Consider the following 24258-nt stretch of genomic DNA (forward strand, 5'->3'; position numbering starts at 1 on the left):
ATAAACAAGAGCCCTGACTTTCCCCCCATTGAGTCCTAGCAGGAGAGTCAGGATGGAGAGGAAATGCCAACGAGGACAAGCAGGGCTGGGCTGAGGGGTTGGAGGAAGGAGGGGAGGGTTGCAGCAGGCCTGGAGGGCCCACCCCAGCTGCTCACTTTTCCGAGGCTCCAGGTGTACCCTTCTCCCCAGTAGGCCTCCCCTCTCTACCCTCTTCTCTAACTTCAGGCTGCAGGGAGCCCAGGGCATCACCCCTCCACCTGCTGAGCAGGAGTCCAGGAGCCCCTAGGCAGGAAAAAAGTCTTGCTCACCTCTGTAGCCCCAGGGCCCAGCCCAGTGTCTGGCTCCTATCAGACAGGAAGTTCAAGATGTATTTGAAGAGTGAGTGAGTGAATGAATGAACAGAGCAGAGACTGAAGAGCACAGGACCTGCCCTCTTGTATATGACCAGTCCAGCTTGGGCATGATGACAGAGAAGTAGAGGAAAATCATTTAAAAGTGAACATATGATGGGAGACAGCTAAAGGACATAGATGAGGAATGAGGTAGGAGCTGAAGGCAAGGCTGGACTGGAGTAATCAAAGAAGACTTCCTGGAGGTGGAGGTGAGGGGAAGGTAGGGTTCGGCTGGGCAGAGTGAGGCACCACGGCACAGTGCACGGATTAGGGAAATACAGAGACATGAAGGGTGCTGGGAGAGTGGTAACTAGGAAGGGGGCCAGGCCATCAGGGAGGGTATGGTGGTAAGGAAGAGGAGAAGATGCACATCTTCCAATTTCACGGCCCCCCAGGGAAACAGGGACTACTCGGAGAGGGAGTGGTTCTGCCAGAACCCTGTGACTCCAGCCAGAGGCAGGGTTCATTAGAGTCTCCCTCTACTGCCGCTGAGGCTTGAAGGGTCTCAGCCACTGGACAAGCAGAGGGGAGGGGTTTCCTGGTCCTACTGACACACAGCTCTTCATTAGCCAGAGAAAGCTCTGAAAAAAAGCCAAGTCTATTTCTGTCACCTCTTGGAGGTGAAGACTTTTCTAGAAATTGCCTATTGAGCCTCCATTGTACATGCAAAGGCACCTGCACACATGCAGTACACACACACACACACACACACACACACACACACACACACACACCATTAGGCCCAATATAGAGCTTGCCCCTTGCTTCATCCACCAAGGGACTCCAAGCAAGTCTTGGAGGGTTTGGCCATGGAGGGTGTGAGGGTTGGTACGCGGGTCTCTGTGTGTAGGAGTGTGGATCATAGTCCTACAGCCTATGTCTAGATTTTGACCGAGTGCTGTTGACCCACCAGCGGGCTCTTGGCCCCACCTGTCTCTTCCTGAGGGCTGACTCTGTAGACATCCCTCCCTGTACACCTGCACGGTACCCACAAATGACTCGGGTGCTGATGAGGCCTCTCCTGGTCCTGCTCTTGCAATATCTGCCTCCCTGCATCCTGTCCATTGCTCAGTGTCTGTAATTCTATCTCCCTCCCCCTCTAGCCCAGATACATAAGGAAGAGAGCAGCAGGGCCAGCCCCGGGGCCAGTGAACTCCTACGCCTCCTCTGGGGGGTCCTCAAGGGTCCTCAGGCTTGCGGATTTCTGGCTTCTTCATCAAAGGGAAGAAGAGCATAGGGAGCCGCAGCTGCCAGGGGCTCCCTCTCAATCCACAGTCATGTATCATGTGCAAAGATCATTAGGAAGCAGTGGTTTTTAGGGGGGTTCCATCTGGATGAATAGCACCTGTTGCTATTTTTAAAACAAATTTCTTTGTGACTAAGCTGGGATTAAGCCGAGGCAGAGGTAGATATGGAAGCAGCTGAGTCCCCAGACAGTCTGCCTTCCCATCAGCACAGAGGGCCTGCCATGAGCCCCGGAGGCCATGTCACAAACAGTCTCATCTCTTGGACAGCCAAGAAACAGGAATAGAAATCAGGGTGGAAGCAAGAAGCCTGCAGAAGCAGCACCGGTCTCCTGTGGTATGTCCAGCCCTGTCCCTGAAGTTCAATGGCTCCCCCCACCCTCAGTCACTTCCGCCCCATCACCCCACACTGTGTGCCCATCAGTATAACTCTGAGGTAAGACCTCCTTGTATCGCCATGTGTTAGGTGAATTTATGGAGGCCCAGGGATGTTAAGTAACTTTCCCCAAATCCCACCACCAGCAAAGGAAGTTCCTAGGATTCAAACCCAGATGTATATGATTCTGAGGTCCAGCCCAATGTCCATTAACCATCCGTGAGCCAGCTCCAAAAGTGTCTGGTGTCCAGTGGAGGACACTGGAACCAAAAATTACAATAGACACTTTCAATCATGGTCATGACCAAGGGTTAAAAGCAATAGTTACCCAGACAACATTTACTGAGGCCCTACCTTGAGTGAGCTGCAGCCTGAGGACCTGGGGATACAGATAGACAAGACAAAGTTCCTGGACTCATGGAGCTTATTAATCTATGACCTATCCAGTTGCCCAAGCCACAGATCTAAGGTGCATCTCTGATGTGTCCCTCTCACGCATAGCACCCCCCAGTCTGATCAAGGTATTGTATAACTGTCACCACACCCTGTTGATTTCACCACTTAAGCAGTTCCAATCTGCCGACTTCCTTGCATGCCACCTCTACCCCCCAGTCCAAGCCACCATTCTCCCTCTCCTGGACTATTCTAATGGCCTCCTCACTGGTCTACATGCATCCACCCCACCATCCTCTGAGCAGCTTACAATCCACCAAGCAATTACAGTGAGCTTTTCAAAACATAACTTTGGTCCCCCTTCCCTTCAATTATAAGCCTTCAATGATCTTTTCCGTTGCTCCTAGCAAAAATACTTCTTAACTGCCTCTGATGCCCTACCTATCTTCCCAGTCTTTCCCTATGCCTTGACCACAACAACCATCTCCACCATCCTTGTGATCATAACGTCCATCCCACGATCATCTCAATGTCCTCCACTGCCATCCCCTTCCCGCCACCATCACTGCAATTCTCGCCATCACAGAAGTATAAGTCTTGGTAAAGCAGCCCGTCCACATGTGTGGCCACACCAGGCGCTGGGTGCAATGATGGAAACAGCCCTGCCGTCAAAGCTCTAAACATTTGAGACATGGACTCAGAAACACATCATCATTGCACCTCTCTGTTCAAGTACAACCCTTAAGAAGGATCTGGAGTTTCTAGCCTTCCCACATCTCTAAGTAAATCTCCCAATGTGTAGTCAAAGGGAGGACTGCTCTTCCTGCCCCAAGGCAGGGTGTGTAACTGTCAGGACCATCTGAGAGGGGATCTGGACCCTAAGACAGATCACTATGGGACTCCCTAACACTTACATTCCAGCCAAACCTTGGGATAATGACCTTTGAGAGTGGCCTTAAAGAAAAACATGAAGAGTAGGCCCATTTCCTTTGAGCTCTTAGGGTATGATGTGCGTGGCTCTTCCATCTCCCAGCTTTAAGGATAAAGAAACAGAAGAGGGTCACGGAAGACACCCTCTTGATCAAGGTCATACTGCAAGTCCCTACGACAGTCAGGCTCCACGGTCAGCCTCCGAGACCCCCATCCCTCAGCCTACCTGGCTTCCTAGAGAAAAAGAAGTACAGAGGGAAGACCCTCAGGGAGAGAACAGCCTCCTGCTACCACTGTCCTCAGTCCCACGTCCCACCTAGAAGACAGCAGGATACTCTTTCTCTGGGCTCTGGGCTTCTAGCTATCCCCCATATTGAGAGGAAAAACAAAATGATGGACACGGCCCGCATTGGCCAATGACATGAAATCATGGGAGATGGGGGGGAGCCTCTGGTTGAGGCTGCCTTGGCCAAAAGGAGACTAAAGAAATTCTCCTTAACTCAAGGCCCTAAAGGACTCCAGGGGAGGAACCTGACTACTTTATTGCTTAAAACCAACTATTCCAAAGCTGTCTGGGTTCTTGGCTTCCTCTCTGGGTCCCCATCTTCCTCCTCTCTCCTTCCGATCTCAGTTCCAGAAGAGATATACGACTTCAGGCAGAACTTACTAAATATGTATTGTGCATTCATTTCCATGAGAACACTGATTGCTTACTGCTCTGAGGACTTTGTGTGCCTTGACCCATTTAACCCCATGGTGGCCTGCAGCGGAGACAGTGCAAACTGGCCTGCTAAAATGGAGGTGCTGGTGAGGGGGCCCTGGCAGGCATCCCCCAGAGACCCTGCCTCCCCAGGTGAAGTTCTGGGGTTCTTCTGGAAAATCCCTAACAATCGCCACCATGTTCTTTGACACCCCTAGACAGCCTGCTGGGGAACAGAAATGCCCAGACTAACCACTCTGCCAGCCACCCGCTGATCAGTTTACCCCCTCAATGTGAAAAAAAGATTCACTCTTCCCAGGTGGTCTGCAGTCTCTCCCTCTCTCCTCCCTCTCTCTTATCAATCCAGTTCTTGCTTTTATAGTTGACAACAGTCTCCCGACTGTCCCGTCCTATGAGAAATGGTAGGTGCAGATAGAGGCTTGCAGGCAGCCTGGCCTGGCCTATACCTCCCTGGGAAAGTGGCCCAGACTGTCCTTCCACAGCACAGGAAAGGTGCACCCGGGGCTGCAGTGTTTGTCCATGTACTGCCAACCCCCCAATCTCACCACTGTGAGCCGGCAGCTGGGCCTGGGATCTCTAAGATAGTATAGAGATGGGGGGAAACTGAGGCAGCAGGTTCTCTGTCACAAGAAGACTCACATGCATCTCAGCCATTAGCCACAGCAGCTGACATGCCCCATGTGGGTGTGGGGTAAAAAAAGTTGTTCACATGGGCAGCGGCAGGGCCTCCCACAAGGTGAAAATGAAGATGCCTTATAGCCCGTCCTGTCCCGAATCCTTCCCTAATGCTATGAAATATGGTGGTAAGTACAGCCTATGTCCTCTGAACTGGATGGCTGGTCTGAACCCACGACCATGCCCAGTGGCCCTGAACTAACTAAATGTTTGTGAGTTCTCACCCCATTTTATAGAGAAGGAAACTGAGGCGCAGGGAGACCAAAAGACTTGCCCAAGATTACACAGCCTGTAAGTGGCAGAGCCAGACTGGAGCACCCAGTGACCGTACGTGGGACGCAGCGTGGTACTGTGGGTGGGAGGTGGGTCACTTTATAGAGAGCCCTGCCATCCCAAGGCAGCTCTGGGACCCACATCCATGTACAGGAGGACAACTGAAGAAGTAGATGGGAACAGCTCGGTGGCCAGGGAGCTGGCGGTCGGGAAGCGGGACCTCCGCCTATGAAGCAGGGAAGGATAGGAGGATGGGAGTCTGGTGCTTCGGCGGGGGCAGGGGCGGGGGGGGATGGGGGGGGGCAGGAACCAGCCTGGAACCTGAGCAGAAACAGGTCCATTCAGATCGCAGACAGGGAGGGTATCGTGGACCAGGAGGTGGGCTTGGAAGGGGCTTCCCAGTGAGAACAACCAGCTTGGGGGCCCCAGGGCTATGGAATAGAGACCTTTCACTGCGACCTGGTAGTCTGCCTTAGAACCCAGACAGAAGAGCCGTTCGGTGGTCAGGAGGAGATGCGGTTTATGGACACACCATCCTGGGTTACATCCACGTGGCTTGTGGCTGTACCTGGGGGCAAGGAGGCGAGCAGGAGTCCTGCACTGATCAGATTTCACTGTGTAGACACACCAAGGAGGACTAAGTCATTAAAAAGGGACAAGCATGTCCGCCTTCCCGGTATGAGCCAGGCCCCGAACCGCTCTTATAGTAGCAGAAGGCCTTCTGCGCTCTGATCTGCTCGCCTTCAATGTCCCTCCCAGTAATCCATCCTCCACACATCCACCCAGGCCAATTTCCTTACAGGCAAATTGGACCGTATCATTCCTAGCTGAAAAGCCTCCCAGGCTCCCTACTGGCTTCCCCACAAAGCCTAACCTGAGCTCCTGAGTATGGCATGCGGGCCCCTACCGGACTTGGCCCTGCCTTCCTGGGCTACCGTCAACTCCCTGCCCCTGGTCTCTCTCTACAAGAGAGACCAAGGTCTCTCAAGGTCTTCAGGTCTCCCTGCAAGGTGTCCCCAGCTACAGGATGTTCTCGCTGCCCTGAATGCCTGCCCCTCCCCATCTCTGATGTTCACAACCTTGGAATCTGAGTCGCAGGAGAGCTTGAAAACTCCAGTGGCCGGGCCACACCCAGAACAGTGAAACCAAACTCCCTTGGGAGTGGGGTCGAGGCCCCCAGGTGACTTCAGTGCACAGCCAGGGCTGACATCCTCTGTTCTCTCTTTAACCAAACCCAACCTACTCCCTTGAAGATTCCGCCCAGGTGTCTCATCTAATCATTAAATATTCAGTGAGCTGGGCACTATTCTAAGCACTGGCTATAAAAATAATGATGATAGCTAATATTTATTGAGTGCTTGCCACGTGCCAGACACGGCTCTAAGAGCTTTACATATATTAACTCATGAAACCAGCACAATGCCTCTGTGGGGTAGGTCCTATTATTTTCCCCGTCTACACACAGGGAAATGGGGACACAGAGAGGGAGAGTGACTTCCCCAGGGTCACACAGCCGGTGAGCACCTGTTGCAGGACCAGTTTAAGCACCGGGCTGTGGCCCTCGCGTTATTCACAGGCTGCAAAAGAGAAGCAACAAACAAACAAGCAAACACCAAGTAGGGAAAAGGATATGGGAAAAAAACAAAAGACGTCCTGAATGAAAGCAGCAAGGGACCAACTTTAGCCTGGGGGTGGGAGGGATGTCAGGCCATCCCCTGGGAACATTTCAGCAGACACCTGAAGGAGAAGGATCCAGCCAAGTTGGATGTGAGGAACCGGTGTTCCAGACAGAGAACCCAGTGAACTGGAAGGCCCAGAGGTGGGAAAGAGCATGAAGCAGTCTGGGAACTGGGGAAGTCCAGTAGGGGGGCGGGGGTGGGCACACCCAGGGGAGAGAAGCTGATGGGACCAGTGTTTCGCCAGCCACCTAATGAATTAGGGTTTTATCCTGAGGGCAATGAGTCTTCAGCAAAGCATGCACACTGTCTGAGGGTGGGCTAGGGGAGCCTGGGGAGGCAGGACCCTCAGGAGACTGTAGTGGCCATTTAGAGAAAGGTGACCAGAGTGGAGCCAGAGAGAAGCAACTTCTAGAAGCTCTCCCTGTTCCTCGCTTCCAGTCGAGATCTATTAGAGTGCATTATAACTGCCTGTTTACCTCTCAGCCTCCCCTGCCGGACAGAGAGCAGCCTGAGGGCAGGGACCAGGTCTGGCTGACCTGTGTAGCCCAGCAGCTGGCAAATGCTAGATGTTCGGAGACACCGGTCATTGGCAAGTGAGATGAATGGAGGCATGCCTGGCCGACAGTGTGCCGAAGAATGTCAAAGAAGGGAAGGCACCAGAGGAGGTCCCTGTGCTCACTTTCTCCTCCATAGATCTGGGGTTTCACAGACTTTGGCCAGAAGAAGAGGATGCTGCTCTCCCACTGCTCCCAGCATAGCCCCTCTCCCCACCCTCATGGATGAACACCTGATGGAGAAGCAGTGTTAGCACCCTAAGTAACGGGCAAGGGTGGCCAAGCCCGTCCCTTCCCCATGAACTTGATCAAACTCCCATTAGGCAGGGCGATTGGAAAGGAGGCAGCCCCAGTTCAGACCCCTCCTAAAACAGCAGAACCTCCAAGTTCCACGTGGTGCCAGACACTTTAAATAGCCCAGGTATCTAGCTGCAGTTTGGGCACCAACTGCTGCTCTGAGTTTCCACAGTGGTAGTAGGGCCGGGTCTGGCCTTGGACCTTCTGTGTTCCTTCTGTGTTCCTCCTTCTGCTGCTATCACCACTGCCAGGGGAGCCCCCCAAAAAAACCATGTGATGCCCCACCTCTGTCCAGATCAGAGCAGGGCAGAAGCAAAGGGACGAGAAGGCTCAGAGGGGCCTCCCAGGTCCCATGGCCAGCAGGTGGCAGAGCTGAGGCCAGGCATCCAGGCTCCCAGACTCCTAGATCAGGGTTTGGTCCATGGCAATTTGCCACCTGCTTGCCCTCACTGCTTCTTCAGGAATGTCCTTGTGCGGCAGTGCTGAAGCTGCCCAGGGCACACAGCACTGTCTCCTGGGCAGAGGAAGCCAGGTCCTGCAGAAACAGTAGGGACCCCCTCTGCACCCCCACAGGCCATTCTGTCTCTTTGCTAACAGCACGATGGTCAAGGGTGTGGATCCAAATCCTGGCTCTCCAATGTCCCCGCTGTGTGGTCCTGGGCTAGTCATTTAAACCCTGCTTCAGTTTCCCCACTAGAAACCCCAGTGACAACAGTCTTATGTCCTAGGGTGGTTGCAGGGGGTTAAGAGTTAATAAGCATAGAATGCTTAGAACATTCCTGGCAGGTAGTAAGGACTAATCAGTACTTACTGATTAGTCCTTACTGATTAGTCCAGACTAATCAGTGTAAGTGTTAGTAAGAATTTCTTGGGACACAGTCAAGGACCTCAGTCACTATACATGCCTAGGCTATTCGCCAATCCATCCATGCCTCAGTTTCCCCATCTGTTAAAGAGGGAAGTAATTTGTCCATATGAGAGGCTCGAAGACAACCACAAAATTTCAATAACTATGAAAAGAGCTTAGAATTAAAAAATATATATACCTCACAAGTGGGAAGCCTGATGGCCAGGTGACCCCCAGGCAGATGAAGGGCTCCATAAATCACTCCCAACAGCAGGCTGCCTGGCTTTTATAGGCACTAAGGCCCAGGCCACTTTCCTGAACATCATTCAGAATTTATAGACTCTTGTCACTGTCTTTCTCAATTCTTTTATTTAGTTGCTTCAGAAGCAAGCCTGGGGTTAATAGAACTTTTGCTGCCCTTCCAGGAAAACACAGCCCATGCTATAGTCAGTGCCCAGCCAGTGTGAGCCCGAGGGGGAGAGAGGTGCTGTGGGGCTGGCAGCCTGTCCACTCTGTGACAGGCTGCCTCCTCCACCTGCCAGGGGGATCCAATGACACCCCAGAGCCCGAACATGGGAACCAGCCCTCTGCACGTGGGACCCAGTGATGACTGAGACCTCCTGCCTTCTAGGAATCTGAACGGGACTGGGCTCAGCTGGGGGCCTCCTCCCACTTATCGAACAGGGAAACCACAACAAGAAGTGCCAGCTGAGAACCTCTGATGAAACCTCATCCTGCTTCTGTCCCTTACAAGCTTTGTGACGTTAGCTAAGTTACTTGACCTCTCGGAACTTCTGTGTTCAGAGCTGTAAACAGGGCTACTGTCTACTCCACAGGCCACTGGGATAAAGAAATGAGACCATGTACCAGGCAACCAGGAAAAGATACAAAGGGAGGTGTAGCAGAGTGGGCAAGAGCGTAGGGCACGGGTTCCAGAGAGCTTGGGCTCAAATCCCAGCTCAGCCACTTCCTGGCTGAGTGACCCTGAGCAAGTTACTTTATATCTCTGAGTCTGTCTTGGTTGTCTCTTGAGTACGCTTTGGATAAGATTATCTAATTCACAGGGTTTTGTGAGGATGAAATAGGAGACTGCCTGCCGGAGCTTAGCAAATGTGAGCAGCTAAGAGAGGCTGGCCCCAAGGGAAGCTAGTGTGGTGGTTAAGGGCAGTGGGAATCAGACACAATTGGGTTTAAATCCTGGCTTGGCCATACAGTTTCTGCGGGACCTGGGATTCATCCCAGTGGCCTGGAACTTCCCCGGTTTTAAAACTGAAAGTCCTGCGTCCCAGGAATCCCCTTAGTCTCTGGCAAATAACCCCTTTGTTCTTCTGAGCCTCAGTTTCCACATCTACACAGAGAGTAGTAATACCTATTTGCAAAGGCAGAGAGGAAACTAATGGAGAGAATATGTGTTGATCATAGCTCCAGCAGACAATCCACACCCAGGGCCAGGCACTGGAGTGCTTTGTAGATACTCACTCATTTCATACTCACCACAACCCTGGGGATTCGGTGCTGCTATAAGCCCCATTCTACAGAGGTGGAAATTGGGCTCAGAGGGGAGTGGCCTGCCCAAGGCCTCATAGCTCATAGGTGCAAACACTAAGATTTGAACCCAGGCTGTCTGGTTTCTGGGTCTCACCGTGCTGGACTTCCTCTCACATAACAAGTGCATAACAAAGTATATGACAAAGTACTCTTTATTGAATAGTACCAATTAATAAGAAAAACAGAAAACACATCACCCCCCTGAATGATGTTCCCAGCTTGGGTTCTGCAAGGGGTGGGAGTTAATGAATTTGAACCCATGGGATGGAAGTGAAGGGTCCCTTTACCATAGACTTGACATTCTCCTTGGTTGAGAACCCTTCGCCTGGGCAGATGGTACAGAGCCTGGCAAGGGAGCCTGGGCACCTGAAGCCCCACTTTGCAGCAGGTCCGTGGGAGCCCCGATATGCAGGCTGCACCCCCCTGGGAGAGCTTACTTCCAGTAAGTCAGGCCACAGCAACATCCTCAGGCTCAGGCCCCGCTACTCACTCTCCTCCCCGCCCTAGTAGGTGCCGTGCAGAGGCAGATGGAGCAGGGATTCCTGCTTGTCCCAAAATGCCTGCCTCCTCTCCCCCGTGGGAAAGAGAGCGGGGACAGTGAGATGAGCTGTGTTACGTGACCCAGACTCAAGCAATGACAGCATCTGCTCAGGATGGAGGCAGGAGGCAGGGACTGGGGGAAGGGCCTGTGGCTGTAGTCCGGAGTGAAGCCGGGACTTTTGCTCAGAACTTCTGCTCAGACAGGTGTCTCAGGCCACAGAGGGCAATGCCCAGGAGGAGCCCCCCAGTCAGGGACGGGGCTGGACGCTGCCGAACATCCAGGCACTCTGAGCAACTCCTCTGATGCCCACTGGCCTGCTGTGTCCCTGGGAGCCAGGTCCAGCTTGGAGATGGGCCTGGACCCCAAGCAGCTTTGCCAGTGATTGGTGCAGAAACCCAAAGAGCGAGGGTAAGTGCATGAAGACAGTCCATCGGGACCTCATGGAGGTCAGGATAGCAACATGCTTGCAGGGACACAGGAAAGAAGGAGGCAGATGGCCAGTGAGCCACCCAGCTGGGATGTTCAACACCCCTCCCCTGTGCCTGCCCTCCTGCCCTGGCCTGGCAACCCCAATTACAGATATTGGGGGCCCAGTCAGGTCCATGGCCCCCACTCTGGGAGCATTTCTAGCTGGCGCAATGGACCCTGTCTTTCCCTTAGGTGTAGTGAAACAAATACAGACATTGGAGGTGTGTGAGGCCAACAATGTCTCTAGCAACACGGTAAAGCCAGCTCCCCCTCTCCCCCCATCCCCACCACCCTCTCAGCCCACTCCAGCCCAGGGATCACAGCATGTGACAGCCTGAATCGCAGACAAGAGTGTGGGCTCAAGAGTCATGCCACTGGGTCTCAAATCTAAGCTCTGCCTTCTTACCTGCATGACCTCGGTCAAGCTATTTGACTTCTCTGGGCCTGTTTTCTCACCTCTAAAATGAACATAAAGCGGTGCTCTCCCCAAAGAATTAACGTGGGGATAAAACAGGTCCACAAAGCTTACATTAGAATAATGTCGGGCCCACCATAAGCATTCAGTACCCAGAAGCCCTTATCCTGATGGTATGATACCATATCATTTTGATCCAACATGACCTGGTCATTCCATTAGCCTCTCTGAGCCCAATTTCCCCACCTTTAGGTGTTGATAGTTCTGCTTCCCCTCCTTCCTCACCGTCCTGGGGTCCAAAGTAGATAAACATGGCTGCAAGCCGAGCTTGAAAAAACTATCAAGGGCTGTTGTCTATGGGGAAGGGATGAACAGAATATATACTCTCAGAAATATCGGGTAATATAAACATAATACTAGCAGGTTATGATACAATGTAAGATAATACTCTGCATTAAAAGCCGAATAGAAAGAGAGACAAGACAGATGGAGGAAGAGGAGGAGGCAGAGAGATCCCGAGCGAGACAGGGACAGCGAGTGAAGCCTGAGCTTGAAGAGCAGGGAATCAATGTTGTACTGTAATTTAAAAACCAATATACAGTAAATAGCAGCCCGGCACCACAGAGCAGCTGCGTGGCAGGGTGGACGGCCTGAGATTACTCACACCCCAAGCTGGGCCAGTCACCAGCTCCCGCCAGCCTCCCCTGTAAGTCAGGATCCGCCGCTCCCTCACTGCTCAGATTTTATCCTGTAGCTGTCAGTTCCTGCCTCCCAATGATGAGCCGTATTTACATGGCACAAGATGTATGGCCCCAGCGGATCCCACAGACCTGGAAATGAGGCTGGGGCCTGGGTTTGTCCCCTGGAAAGAGTGGGTCTGGGGTGAGGCTTTGGTTCCAGGCAGCCAGGTTTTATGGCAGGAGCAGGAGAACCTCCTGCCAGGTTTTGTGGCAGGAGAAGCCAATTGAGGCCCCGGGCCACAGTTGGCTTCCAACTCCTGCTCTCCCCCCGGGGGTTCTTAGCCTCTTCTGGCCTTCACTGCATCCCTGACTCACTGCCTCCCCGACTCCTCGTGGCCACACACCTACTCTCCACCGCCATCCCGTGTCCCACCCTAGACAGTGACCCCATCATCTATTCCCATACCCCAACTCTCCCAGCGCTCCCGAAACCCCAGCTCATAAGCATTCCCCTGGGCCTGGTTTCTCCCCACTGGAAGTCTTCATTCCCTCTCTGTGTCCTGGCTCAAGGCTCATTTTCCTGCCCCAGATGCTTTTCCAGCTCCATCAAACCAAAGGATCCAGGAGGTCCCTCTTCCCACTACTGGGATGGGCCCTAGGACATGGGTGCTGGAGGCTGGGGGGCAGCAATCATGGCCCAGGGGGATGTCTCTCTCTCGCCTTCTACTCGCATATAGACCAGGCTGAATGAAGGGTCTCCTTCTTGACAGACATTCCCCTTGTCCCGGTTCCACAGTCCTCTTAGGACCCCAAGCACAGCCCACCTCCATCCCCATCCCAGGGCATTCATAACAGTTTCAAAAAGGTCCAAATAAGTACATGCCGTGACCCTGCCACTAACTCCATCCCCTGATGTACTGTGTTGTATAGATGCAACCCACCTTCCCCTGTGCCATGCTGTGTAGACCCAGTCTGGGCACGGAGACCTGGAGCACGACAGAAAGTAGCACCTACACACACACACATTGTGCCTCCCTTCCCAACAATCTGATCCCAGCATCAAAAAGCACCAGGCAGGAGGTCCAGTTCTGAGCCCATCTGTCATGTTTACCCAAACCCTCCAAACCAAATTCCCCTAACCACTCAGCTGAACACAGTGTGGCTGTGAAGTAGAATGGAAACCCCAACTGGACCAGCAACCACTCTGGTAACCTCTGTGCCTCAGTTTCCCCTCATGCAATATGGATATAATCATAACATCAGTCTTGCCTGCCTGTTAGGATTGTCAGGAGGGTCCAATGGGATATGTGAGAGTATTATGAAATTTCCCAAGTTGCCATAGAATTTAAGGGGTGCTTATTTGAAAACAGTATCAATTAAGTTGATCTACAGTGTTCTTTTTTTTTTTTTTTTAATTTAAAGATTTTTATTTATTTATTTGACAGAGAGAGATCACAAGTAGGCATAGAGGCAGGCAGAGAGAGAGAGGAGGAAGCAGGCTCCCTGCTGAGCAGAGAGCCCGATGCGGGACTCGATCCCAGGACCCTGAGATCATGACCTGAGCCGAAGGCAGCGGCTTAACCCACTGAGCCACCCAGGCGCCCTGATCTACAGTGTTCTTCTCTGCACCTAGGGAAATGCCATTATTATACCCACTATGAATAACTACATCTCATGCTTACACAGTGTTCACTGTGTGCTGGGCACTGCTCCAAGCACTCTACATATAGTAATCCATTATATTTTTCCTAACAACCCCATGTGATGGGTACTATTATTAACCCTATTTTGCAGATGAGGAAACCGAGGGACAGAGAGAAGAACCAGCTTGAGTTCACACAACCAGGAAAACAGAACAGAGCGTAAACCCTAGGAATGGTGGGGGGGGGGGCAAGTGCACACATAGTTTCTACATAAGAAGACTGCTGCGTCCCCATGATTTAATGTCTGAGTGTCCCCACGTAATGCGCCATGTTTATCTGCCGCATCTTTCTCTTTGACGAAAGCTGCCCCAGGACAAGTAGCAGGCCTTTCCCCATTAGAGAAGGCTTCTCAAGGGTCAGGAACCTGCCCAGCTTATTTGGAACCCCCATGTGCTCTTCCCTGCCAGCAGGCAACGCCCAGGTTCTTGCCCTTCGAAGGCTGGGCCACCATCCTCCCCGCAGTGTGATGGTCCACACCTGTAATGTGCTTAGAAGCCATGACTGGACAGAGGGCCTGGGATTTATGTCTATTCTAAGGTCTCTCCTCACTTCCCCTTCTCACCAGCTCAGCCCCGGTGACGCAGATAATCAGGCCAGGAGGAAGATTACATGGTTCCTCCAGGGTCAGCTGCCCCTAAATGGGGACCACAACCCCTAAATCTCCTCATCCAGTCAGTTTGCATTTGGGTGAGACGGTAAGATGTCAGCTTAGTAATGGGGCCGAGGAGGGCTCTGGGAAAGCAGTGTGAGACAACCTGTTTTATCTTTTCTTTTTCTTTTTCTTTTTTTTCAGTGTGAGAACATTTCTTAAGTGGTCTTCATCCTCGCCACCATCATCACCACCACCATGGTCTGCAGGTGTGTAGATCACGTGTGACCTTCAGCCAAGTCCTGCACCACGACACGCGCACACAGAGGTGGTGGGAATGCAGGTGTGGGAAGTCAGGCATGGGAATGCAGGTGAGGGAAGGCACGAGAAAGAAGCCAGACTGGGGGACGCCTGGGTGGCTCAGTTGGTTGGGCAGCTGCCTTCAGCTCAGGTCATGATCCCAGCGTCCTGGGATCAAGTCCCACATCGGGCTCCTTGCTCGGCAGGGAGCCTGCTTCTCCCTCTGTCTCTGCCTGCCACTCTGTCTGCCTGTGCTCGCTCTCGCTCCCTCTCTCTCTGATAAATAAATAAAATCTTTAAAAAAAAAAAAAGAAGCCAGACTGGGCCCCCGCTCCCCACTTCTACCAAGTCCTGGAGGTCACAGACAGGGCTGGAAAATGTACAGGTGGTGGACGTGAGGGGGCTGCGTGTGCATGCAGGCTGGAGAGGTGACTCATCTCCGCAGCACCTGGCCTGCGGGGCAGCACACAGTAGGCGCTCAGTAGCTGCTTGCGGAACTGCACTGAAATCTGCGAGGACTGCCAACCAGCCAGCCACGAGAGGACTGGGTGATGGAGCAAAGGCTGGTTCGCCAGATGTTAAACTACCAGGCTCTCCTGACCTGAGGGCTCACAGAGGTTAGAGAGGGCATGCTGGAACAAGCTAAAGGAAGCCTTGCTCCGAGGCCAGGCAGCAAATTCCAGTACCTACAGCCCTAGGAGCACAAAAACGCAAGCAAATTGGGGCCGTGGTGATGACCAGTCCCAGTTCTCTCCTGCGCCCTATCCACCTCCGTGGAAAGGAAGTGGATTGGGGTTGGGGCGCCCATGGGGTTGATTGAGGGCAGCACATTCCATTGCTGAACCAAAGCTTCTAAGAGCGACTGATAGGCAGGAAGGAAGGATCACCAAACAGCCATGTGAGTGCACACTCGTCCCAGGGCGAGTTCCATCACCCCATGCATGCATCTCCTGGAATCCAGTTTCCCATGGTTCCCTCAGGGACAGAGAGAGCCTCCTGTTTCCCAGGGATGTTCTACAGCATGCCCAGTGACCTGTGGGAGCCCATCGTGGCAGTTCTGTTATGACTGTGAACTTTTGCATGGCATCTGAAGTCTGGCTTCTCATACAGCTGTGGTCTTCCTCATCTGAGTGTAGCTCCTCGTCCAAATGCAGAGGAGGGCAAAACAGGCGCTGCCCAGCTCAGAGACACATAAGAACTACAGGAGACCAGGCACAGAAATGTTCTTTGTCAGGCGGCCAGTGCTCTGCAAGGGCTGGATGGCATGCGTCCATGTCTTTGAAGGAGAACTGACAGCATCAGACAAAGGGAGCATGTGCTAGTGTGTGTGTACGTGGGTAAGAATATGTGAATGTATGTGAGCCTGTATGAATGTGTGCCTGTGCAGGTAGGTGTGTGGTATGTGCACATGTGTATGAAGATGTAAGTATGGGAGTGTGTATGTGTGCATGCACGTGTTTTTGCATGTGTGGGGGGGAGTGTGTTTATGTGTGTGAATGTGAGGGTATGCAGATGTGTGAGTATGTGAGAGCGTGCATATATGCAAGTCTGCTTGTGGGTGTGTGTGCACGTGTATAACTGCACGTGTGAGTATGCAGGAGTGTGTGTGTGTGTGTGTGCGCGCGCACACACATGCGTGCACGGGCTGGAGTGAGGGAGTAAGGAGACACTGGCATTTACGCTGTAGCCCTGGGATCCTGGTTATTCAAAACTGAACTCAGTAACCTAGTAACGGGATTTGGGGCAGGTTTGCAGCAATCAGAGGGCATCAAGCTGAAGGAAACATTGGGTCAGCACTGCCCAGGGGTGCAGAATGAGAAGGAAGCTGGAGGACAAGTCACTTCTGGGGCCTGGGAGGCTCAGCCAAGGTACATTTCCTCAAGCAGATTCAGGGACTTATAAATCAAAGGATCAAACACCTGAACTGAAGGGATTTAAGAAGCCTTTGGCCCCACTGCACAGGCGAGGTCAGAAAGGGAGATGGGTGACCCAAGTCACTGCACGAGATCCTGGAAGAGCTGAATGGAGAAAACTCATTCAAGGCTCCCCTGCACAGCAGGGAGTCCACCACTACCAGCCCTGGTGCCTTGTACTGTAAGAGGACCTCTAATCTTTAACCTCATGACCCCAGGTCACCAGCCTGCTTTTCTGCCCCAGCAGGACCTATGTGGATGTAACAATGGTTTCATTAGGGGGTGGGGGGGGGGCACTGAATCAAGGCAGAAACCTTGCCCACCCCAAAATCTCCAATACCTTTTTAGAATGGCAGGACCTCATCTCACAGCCCTTGTTAGGAATTTCCAGGGGTTTCCAGGAGCTCAGAGAGTCAAACGTGCCTTTACTCTCATTGACATCATCCTGGAGGCTCCCACATCTCTCTCTCGTCAGACTCTGAGACCCAAGCTGGAACCTGAGCTGAGCTCACTCCCCAAGCTCCTCCAAGTCCTACAGGCTGAGTGACCATATATCACTCATTTGGGGGACCAGGAAGGGTTAAATCTTACAGCAAGAGACCTAGTTTATAGCTACAATTGGCCCTGGAACTAAGGGCCCCGAATCTCCACACAGTTGGAAATCAATGTATAGCTTCTGACTGCCTCAAAAACGCAATTACAAATAGCCTGCTGTTGACCAGAGCCTTACTGATATCATGGCTGGTGAACATGTATTTGTGTGTTATCTGCATTTACATACTGTATTCTTGCATGAAAGCTAAAGAAAGGAAAATGTAACTAAGAAAATCATAAGAGAAAATGTTTTCAGTACTATACTGTGTTCCAAAAAAAAATCCGCATGCAAGTGGACCTATACCATTCAAGTCCATGTTGTTCAAGGGTCTATTGTCAAAAGTAAGAGCCTCCACAGTCTCAGCTGGGGACCCAAGGGAATCCCCTACCCCAGTTTTATTTGACTCAAGCTGCCTTAATAGGGCACCAGATGAGGAATCGCAGGTGAGAAGGATCCCACTAGCTTTGGGGAAGGGAATAGGGAGTGAGTTTTCAGGAAGGGGAGATGGGAGGACCAAATTGATATTAGGGCCCTGAGTTTGGACAAGAAGGAAGACCACTCAGTGCTGGCCTAGGTCAAAGTGGGGCAGGTGAAGGGATAGGTTGGGGGATCTGACCCAGAGGAAGGGGGCCTAAGAGAGACTCGGGTCCTGCTTCTCACCGTGATTGTGTCTGAGCACACTGACTGGTGCTCAGCTCCTGCCAGTGGGGGGACAAATACTGGACATGCCCATAATAAATGCACTGAACTCTCAAGAGCCCAACTTTGGGATTTTGCAGTCTCTCGTGTTCCAGCGCTGCTGCTGGACTGCTTCAAGTATTCCCAGCGTCTACGGCAGACAATCCCATGTAGGTTGATAAATTACAAGAGCTCAGTTTAGTTATTTAATCCGGCTTGACACGGTTTAAAACCTAAGTCCTGTCTCTCCGGTCTCAGTCCCTCAGGCTGGTCTGGTCTCCATTAGCCTCGCCCTTAGAGGTATTCAAGAAAGAAGGCCCAGATCTGTTCACACCCAGGGTGGCCTGGCTCTGAGTTGCTCTGAAACCAGGCCACATGTAGTGTCCTATCTCCTCTCCAGGACCCCCAACCCTTTAAACATCCTGCAGCTACAATGCAAGGAAATCACCTGGAAAAAAGTAAAGACTGAAGGATGAGGACAAGTAGAGGCAATGTCACTCCTTAAAATTGCTTGCTGCATTTGAACTCAATGCTTTACCAAGCCAGTGACCCAGCAGACGGCTATCTCTGCTCTTTGCCTTCTTACCTCTTGTCCTTCACCCCTCTGTTCAAAGACCAGCCTTGGGTTTGGGGGCCGTGCATCCAACCCCGCCTCCACTTCCCTTCTTGATAAAATGAAGATGCCTATTCAGGAGGTCCAGAATGGGATGGGGTTTGCATTGCTGGCCTGCTCCCCAGAGATGCTGATGCTGCTGGCCCATGGACCACCCATGGGGAAGTGACCCGTCACATTGAATCTGTCCTCCTCACCATCACCTGGATTTTCCCAGCTTCGTTATAATCCACTTTTTTTCTAAACCTGGTCTGTTAGCCCTGAAGCATGCATTCTCATTGGGGACAACAGCGCCCCCAAGGGGGCAAACATTTGTTCTTGGGAGGGGTGAAAAAAAATCTTACTTTTCCTATATGAGGCACAGAGACACCTGCAGTACATAAACAGATATGCACTATTACCTATGGCATTAAAATACATCCTGGGGTGCAATTAGGTGCAAATACTGTCTAAGAAGGCTTCTTGGAGAGGGTCTCAGTGAAAAGAAGGTCTAGAAACATGGGCCTAAGGAAAATGCCTTCCTCCTACTCTAGTGCCAACCTTCACTGATGCCTGCCTGATTACAAAAGTAAATGATGTCTATGTCATTGTGTCCCTTCCTAGCTGCCTGCCACCGGTGCCACCCAAATGTCTGGCCCACATGCCCTTCTTCTGCAGGTTCTGAACCCTCCCTTTTCCCAAAAGGCATAGCCCCCACCTGGCTGGCCTGTGGCCTTATTGGTTAACCCTAGTCCCACATGAAACTGATACTTTAGAGGCTACCTTCCATGCTCTCATCCCTAAGAAGTGGTGCATTTAACATTTTACTTACTTGGCTTCAATAAGGAAGGGGTCACAAACATAACCCTGAGCACTAACTGTATTATTCGCGGCATCAAGTGCTTTGCCGTAAGCATTAGCATCCTGACTCATCAGTAAGGAAATGAGGCCCCAGGGAGTAGAGATTTGCCCCTCACTCAAGTCATACACACAGCAGAGCTGGATTCCCAGACCCTCTGTCTGGTGCTCACTCCACTGTCCCGTCTTCTGTCCTACCCACAAGGACGGTGTTGCCTGGTTGAAGGGAGCTAACAAACTGGTGGGAGTGAGCTGGCAGGGCAGACAGACAAGTGCACAGGCAAGGCTAGGCTCCCAGGGTCTGCAATGGGGCTCTGAAGTCAGCCTCCCCAGGAGGCCGGCAGAATTTGGAGAGGGACAGGCCCATGGGGCCCCCTGTTCCTCACCTGCAGGACAAGGCGTCCCAAAGGACTTAAGTGTGTGAATTAGCTTTGAAATCAGACAGACATGAGAGTCGAGTGACTGTTCTGTCCTGTATTAGTGAGCTGGTGGGTCCCAACTTCCCTGAACCCCAGTGTTCTCATCTGGAAGGTAGGGTAGCAATAAGGGCAAATTCACAGAACTGGGAGAATTCAATGAGATCATAATGTGAAGGGCTTAGCAATGTGCCTGGCACATAATAAGCAACTAAGAAATTGTTCCAGGGAGCCGGGCCTGACTGGCCTCAGGAATTTCTCAGAATATCCATTCTGCTTGTTCAGTACCCCACCCTTGAAATCTCCCAAATCCCCAGTAACCTCTAAGAATTTAAGAGAAAACAAAATTTGTCTTCTATGGACTTCTATGGGCTTTTGCTCTTCCTGAAATCCTTATCTTCCCCCAAGGAGCCCTCCTGACTGCCCTCACTCTGAGCAGGCTGGACACGACTACTCTCCCTCGTCCCCATCTTCATATCTGAAGATTTGCTCCCTGAAAATACCTCTTCTTAGGCATTATGGTGAGAGCTCCTCCTCCACTCCTATTCCGGTTGGTTCATTAGTCAGACCCTGCTAAATACATACTGGGTCTGAACCTCTCTCCCCAGCTTGGTGTGCCCCCCAACTCCACAGATGGGACCCAGGTCCAAGTTTGGGTCCCGCACAGACCCCAGCAGGAATCATGCCCATTCAATGGGTCTGGACCATATACCACCCTGTTGAGGCCACTCTTGGGCAGCAAGAGGCAGAGGCAGAGAAGAGAAGGCAGTGGCCAGGTTCTGGGAGAAATTTCACACTCAAGCCTCCGACTGGGAAGGGTGACGGATGACACTTGTAAACCACAGAGGCTGTGCTTCCTGAGCAAATGTGCGTGGCTGTAAAAGTCTGAAGCAAACAAGAAAGAGAGGGAGGCAGGTGCCACAACCCCAGAGGTGAAATTTGCTTTCCGAATATCAATTCCCAAAGTTTTCTGGAGGGCTTCCTGAAGTCTTTCAATGATCAGTTTACCCGTGACGGCATCAAACCCTCCTGAGAGCTAAGTGGGTGGGGAAAGCTAGAGGTGCTACCTCCTGTCTCTGAGGGGCCTTTCCCCCTCCAACAAAACACTCCTCCAGCTCTGAGCAGGGATTTGGGGAGCAGTGAGACAAATAGGAGACTATAAAACATCTGTGCGGCATGTGCTCTTATTTCCTTTCATCCAAGGAGAACCCAGAGGCTCCAGGGATCAACCAACAAAAATGTGGCAGAGCCAGAATTTGAACCCAGGCCCTCCAAATATAGGTCCGATTCCAGAATATGCTGACTCTAACCCTTCAAATAAGCTGGACCCTAAAACACCAATGGTGTTAAGAAAAATCACAAAACACCCAAATTGTTGCTTTAGTTGGAGAGTCCATTTCCACTTGGCTATCTCTGATGGGTTCTCTGCTATCATCTCTGCTTTCAGTCTGGAGTCCTCCCCCACCAGAATGGGAATGCCCCAGATGCCAATGACGGTGGTCCTCTCCACCCTGGCCAGGGGACTTTCTGAAAGGAGGAGAGGCCCTCCTCACCCACCTGGCTGGAGAGACTCGACGACCCTGACACTTGGGGGGCGGGAAACCCTGGATCCTTGGTTGCGCAGCTGAGACAATAAAGAGGATTAACACTCTAGCCAAACCAGAGTTTGGGTGGCCAAAAACCTGCCAAGTTTCCCCAGTGGCGCCACCTACCTCATCTGCATTTCCCACCCCATCTCCTCCTCATTCTAGCCTCCCAGGAAGCTCCGTGCTCACTTTCTCTGAGGCCGCACTCCCCAGCTTCTCAGACCAGGGCCTGGGCAAGGAAGTGGCACCACAGAGAAACAGGGAGCCTGAGCCCCAGCAGCCGCCCCGCGGGCACCCTGTCCAGGCGACCAGGAGCTGCAGCGGGAGCCGACCTCCCGGAGGAGCCGCGCCAGAGGCTGAGACTGAAATGCCAAGTTGGCTGTTTGTATTCCCCAGGGCGAGGGCAGGAAGATAAGTAACGATATTCCTGAGCAGGAATTAGACCAGAAGCTCTAAATTGAGGGCTGGGCAGGGGGCCTGAGCAGATGCATCTGAGGAACCAGAGGAGAGGGACGGACAGAACTCTGTATCCCAGCCAGAGTCAGAAGAGAAAGACGACATCCCAGCGTCAGCGGAAGGGGCCAGGGCAGCTGGTGTGGTCCGCGGAGGCTGACAGCTCCAAGAGGAGGCCCTCATGAAAGCTTCCTTCCGAGTCCTTCCTGCGCGATCCTGACCCCCTTCAGCCTCCAAAGTACCCCACACCAAGTCCCAAGCTGGCTATGCTCCCTGGTGTGTGGCTGTATGAAGCCAAGGGCGCAACCCCAGGACTAGGGACCCACACTCCCAGTCTCCCCTACCTCGAGTCCCCCACCTCAGCCTCCCCATCATTAGTTCTAAACTGCACCCCCACTGCACAGACAGCAGCCCACCCAGAACCTTCCACCCTGGTCCCTGCAACTTCACAGCTCAGAGCCTGGCAGTTTCCTCCCTAGCCTTGCTCCTCCCCAGCCGTGGGGGTCGGTTTCCTGAAGCAGCCAGCGCCCTCCCCCAGCCCCACAAGACCAATCAGCCCATTGCAGCCACAGCGCCCCCCCCATACACACACACACACACACACACACACACACACACACACCACTGTGGCAAGCCAGGGGGTCAGCATCTATAGCCATGCCTAGGATTCCAGCTCCCTCTCCCCACCAAGTGTCTGTCTGTCTGTCTGACTATCTGACTCTGGTGTCTGTGATTCTCAGCGTGCACTTGGTGTTGGCCTGGTTCAGTCCCTCTGCAGTCTCCGCTCAGGCTCACTCCTCATTCTTTCTCAGGCTCTGGCTTTCAGGGGCTTGCTTGGTCTCCCTCGAACTTGCTGCCTATGTCCTTCGTACTGGGGTGATAGGAAGAGAAGCAGGACACCTCCCTGTCATTGCCTTGGAGTCTGTGCAGAGTACAACACCCCGGACCTCAGATCAGTCCATCCCTCTTCCTCCTCCCTGCCCAGGCCAACCTTTTAGAACCAGGGCAGGGCTAGGTGGGAGATAGACCTACCAACCAGGCATGGCTAATGCCAGTTTCCATATTGCTTCATCATGCCATTCAGATGCCCCAAGCTGCACACACACACAATCCCCCTGATCTCCTCCCTGCCTTCTGCCTGAGGCCAGGACAGGGCCCTGAGCCTGCCCTACCCGCCTCCCCAAACTGCAATGATGCCTGCCTTCCCTCCATCAGCGCTGAATCAACCCCTTCGCACCCAGCACTACCCAACCCCACCCAGCCCACAGAGCGCAGGGAGCCCTGGCGTCTGACCCAGCCCCCAGCAATAGCTCAAGCCAGGCCTCGCGTGTGGGGAGATGCAACAGAGTGGTCTGGCGGCAAAGTTCTCCTGCTGCTTTCAACGTTGCGGTACACCTGAGGCTCCCGTCTCTCCCTCCTGCTTGCCGGCCTCACACGGACCCACTCTTCTCGTTCCTCGCCAGAGTTTCACCCCCACTCCAGGGGAAAAAAGAAAGGAAAGGAAACCTCCCGCGATAAGGATGGGCGAAAAGAGAAGGTGCCCGCACGAGTGCCCGGGTGAGGGAGTGCTCCAGTGAAAAAGAAAGGGATGCAAAGTTCCCGGTTCCCTCCGGCGCGTTCAGCCTCGCGCCAAGCTCCCGCAAACACACAGATCGCAGAGACGCGGCGGCGGCGACCACTTACCTGGGCGAGGCAGCATCTATCCCCGGCTGGGAGGTTCCGAGGCCGGCTCCGCGGGGCGCCCGGGCTCCCCGGCTCGGCCACGCATCCTTCCCCGCCCGAGACAGGCTCGAGCTAAGCTCTCCGGCTCCGGCGAACGCAGGCAGATGGTGGCCTCGGACGTCCACGCGGGTAGAGCCCTGAGCGGCTTATTCTATTATATCCATGGCATTTAGCGAAAAGAAGGGAGGAAAAAGCACAACTTGTTCTCTTCTCTTCCAGATTAAAAAAAACAAAAAAACAAAAACAAAAACGATAATCCCCCCTAGGAAGACGCAGGTAGGATTCTCCAGATCGAAGAACCCTGGGCATTCCCAGGGACCTCGGGCATCTTGGAATGTAGGGTGTCTTCAAGTTCAGACGAGCCAGCCGGGTTGTGCGTGTGTGAGTGTGTGTGTGTCTCAGCGAGAGCGAGCCAGGCACTCACACCCACACGCACACACACAAACACACTCCCCCGCACTCCCCGCGTGCACACCGCCCCCCGCGCGCGCGCACACGCGCGCACCCGGACACACACACGCACAGCGATCACACGCGCAGATCCGGGAGGGAGCCTGGCTGGCTGCGGAGGCAGCGCGGGGCCGGCGGTGGAGAAAGCCCAGCGGCCGGAGGCGCCCGGGAACCCCGGGTAGTGCGCACCGTCCCCGCCGAGCTCTCCGGTGCGGCAGCCCCCAGTGGCGGCCGGCGGAGCTGCAGGAGCCGGGCCCGCCGCCCAGCGCAACCCCTTCAGCGGCGACCTACACCGCCGCCGAAACCGGAGGGATTCGCGGTCCCCTCGTGGGCGGCGCGGAGACGGCGAAAGCCAGCCAGCGGGCCCCGC

General features: G+C 53.1%; 1 protein-coding gene across 2 annotated transcripts in view; it reads right to left on the bottom strand.

Annotated features, from left to right (window-relative positions):
- LRFN2 (leucine rich repeat and fibronectin type III domain containing 2) overlaps positions 1 to 23899 on the bottom strand; it is a 174848-nt gene extending 150949 nt beyond the window's left edge. For both annotated transcript variants that reach the window (XM_032339851.1, XM_032339852.1), the window contains exon 1: positions 23400 to 23899. The gene's annotated coding sequence lies outside the window, so the exon portion shown is untranslated. The remainder of the gene's footprint in view (positions 1 to 23399) is intronic.
- Between the last annotated feature and the right edge of the window lie 359 nt (positions 23900 to 24258).

The sequence above is a fragment of the Mustela erminea genome, chromosome 4 (genome assembly GCF_009829155.1).
Source record: "Mustela erminea isolate mMusErm1 chromosome 4, mMusErm1.Pri, whole genome shotgun sequence".
Lineage (NCBI taxonomy): Eukaryota > Metazoa > Chordata > Mammalia > Carnivora > Mustelidae > Mustela > Mustela erminea.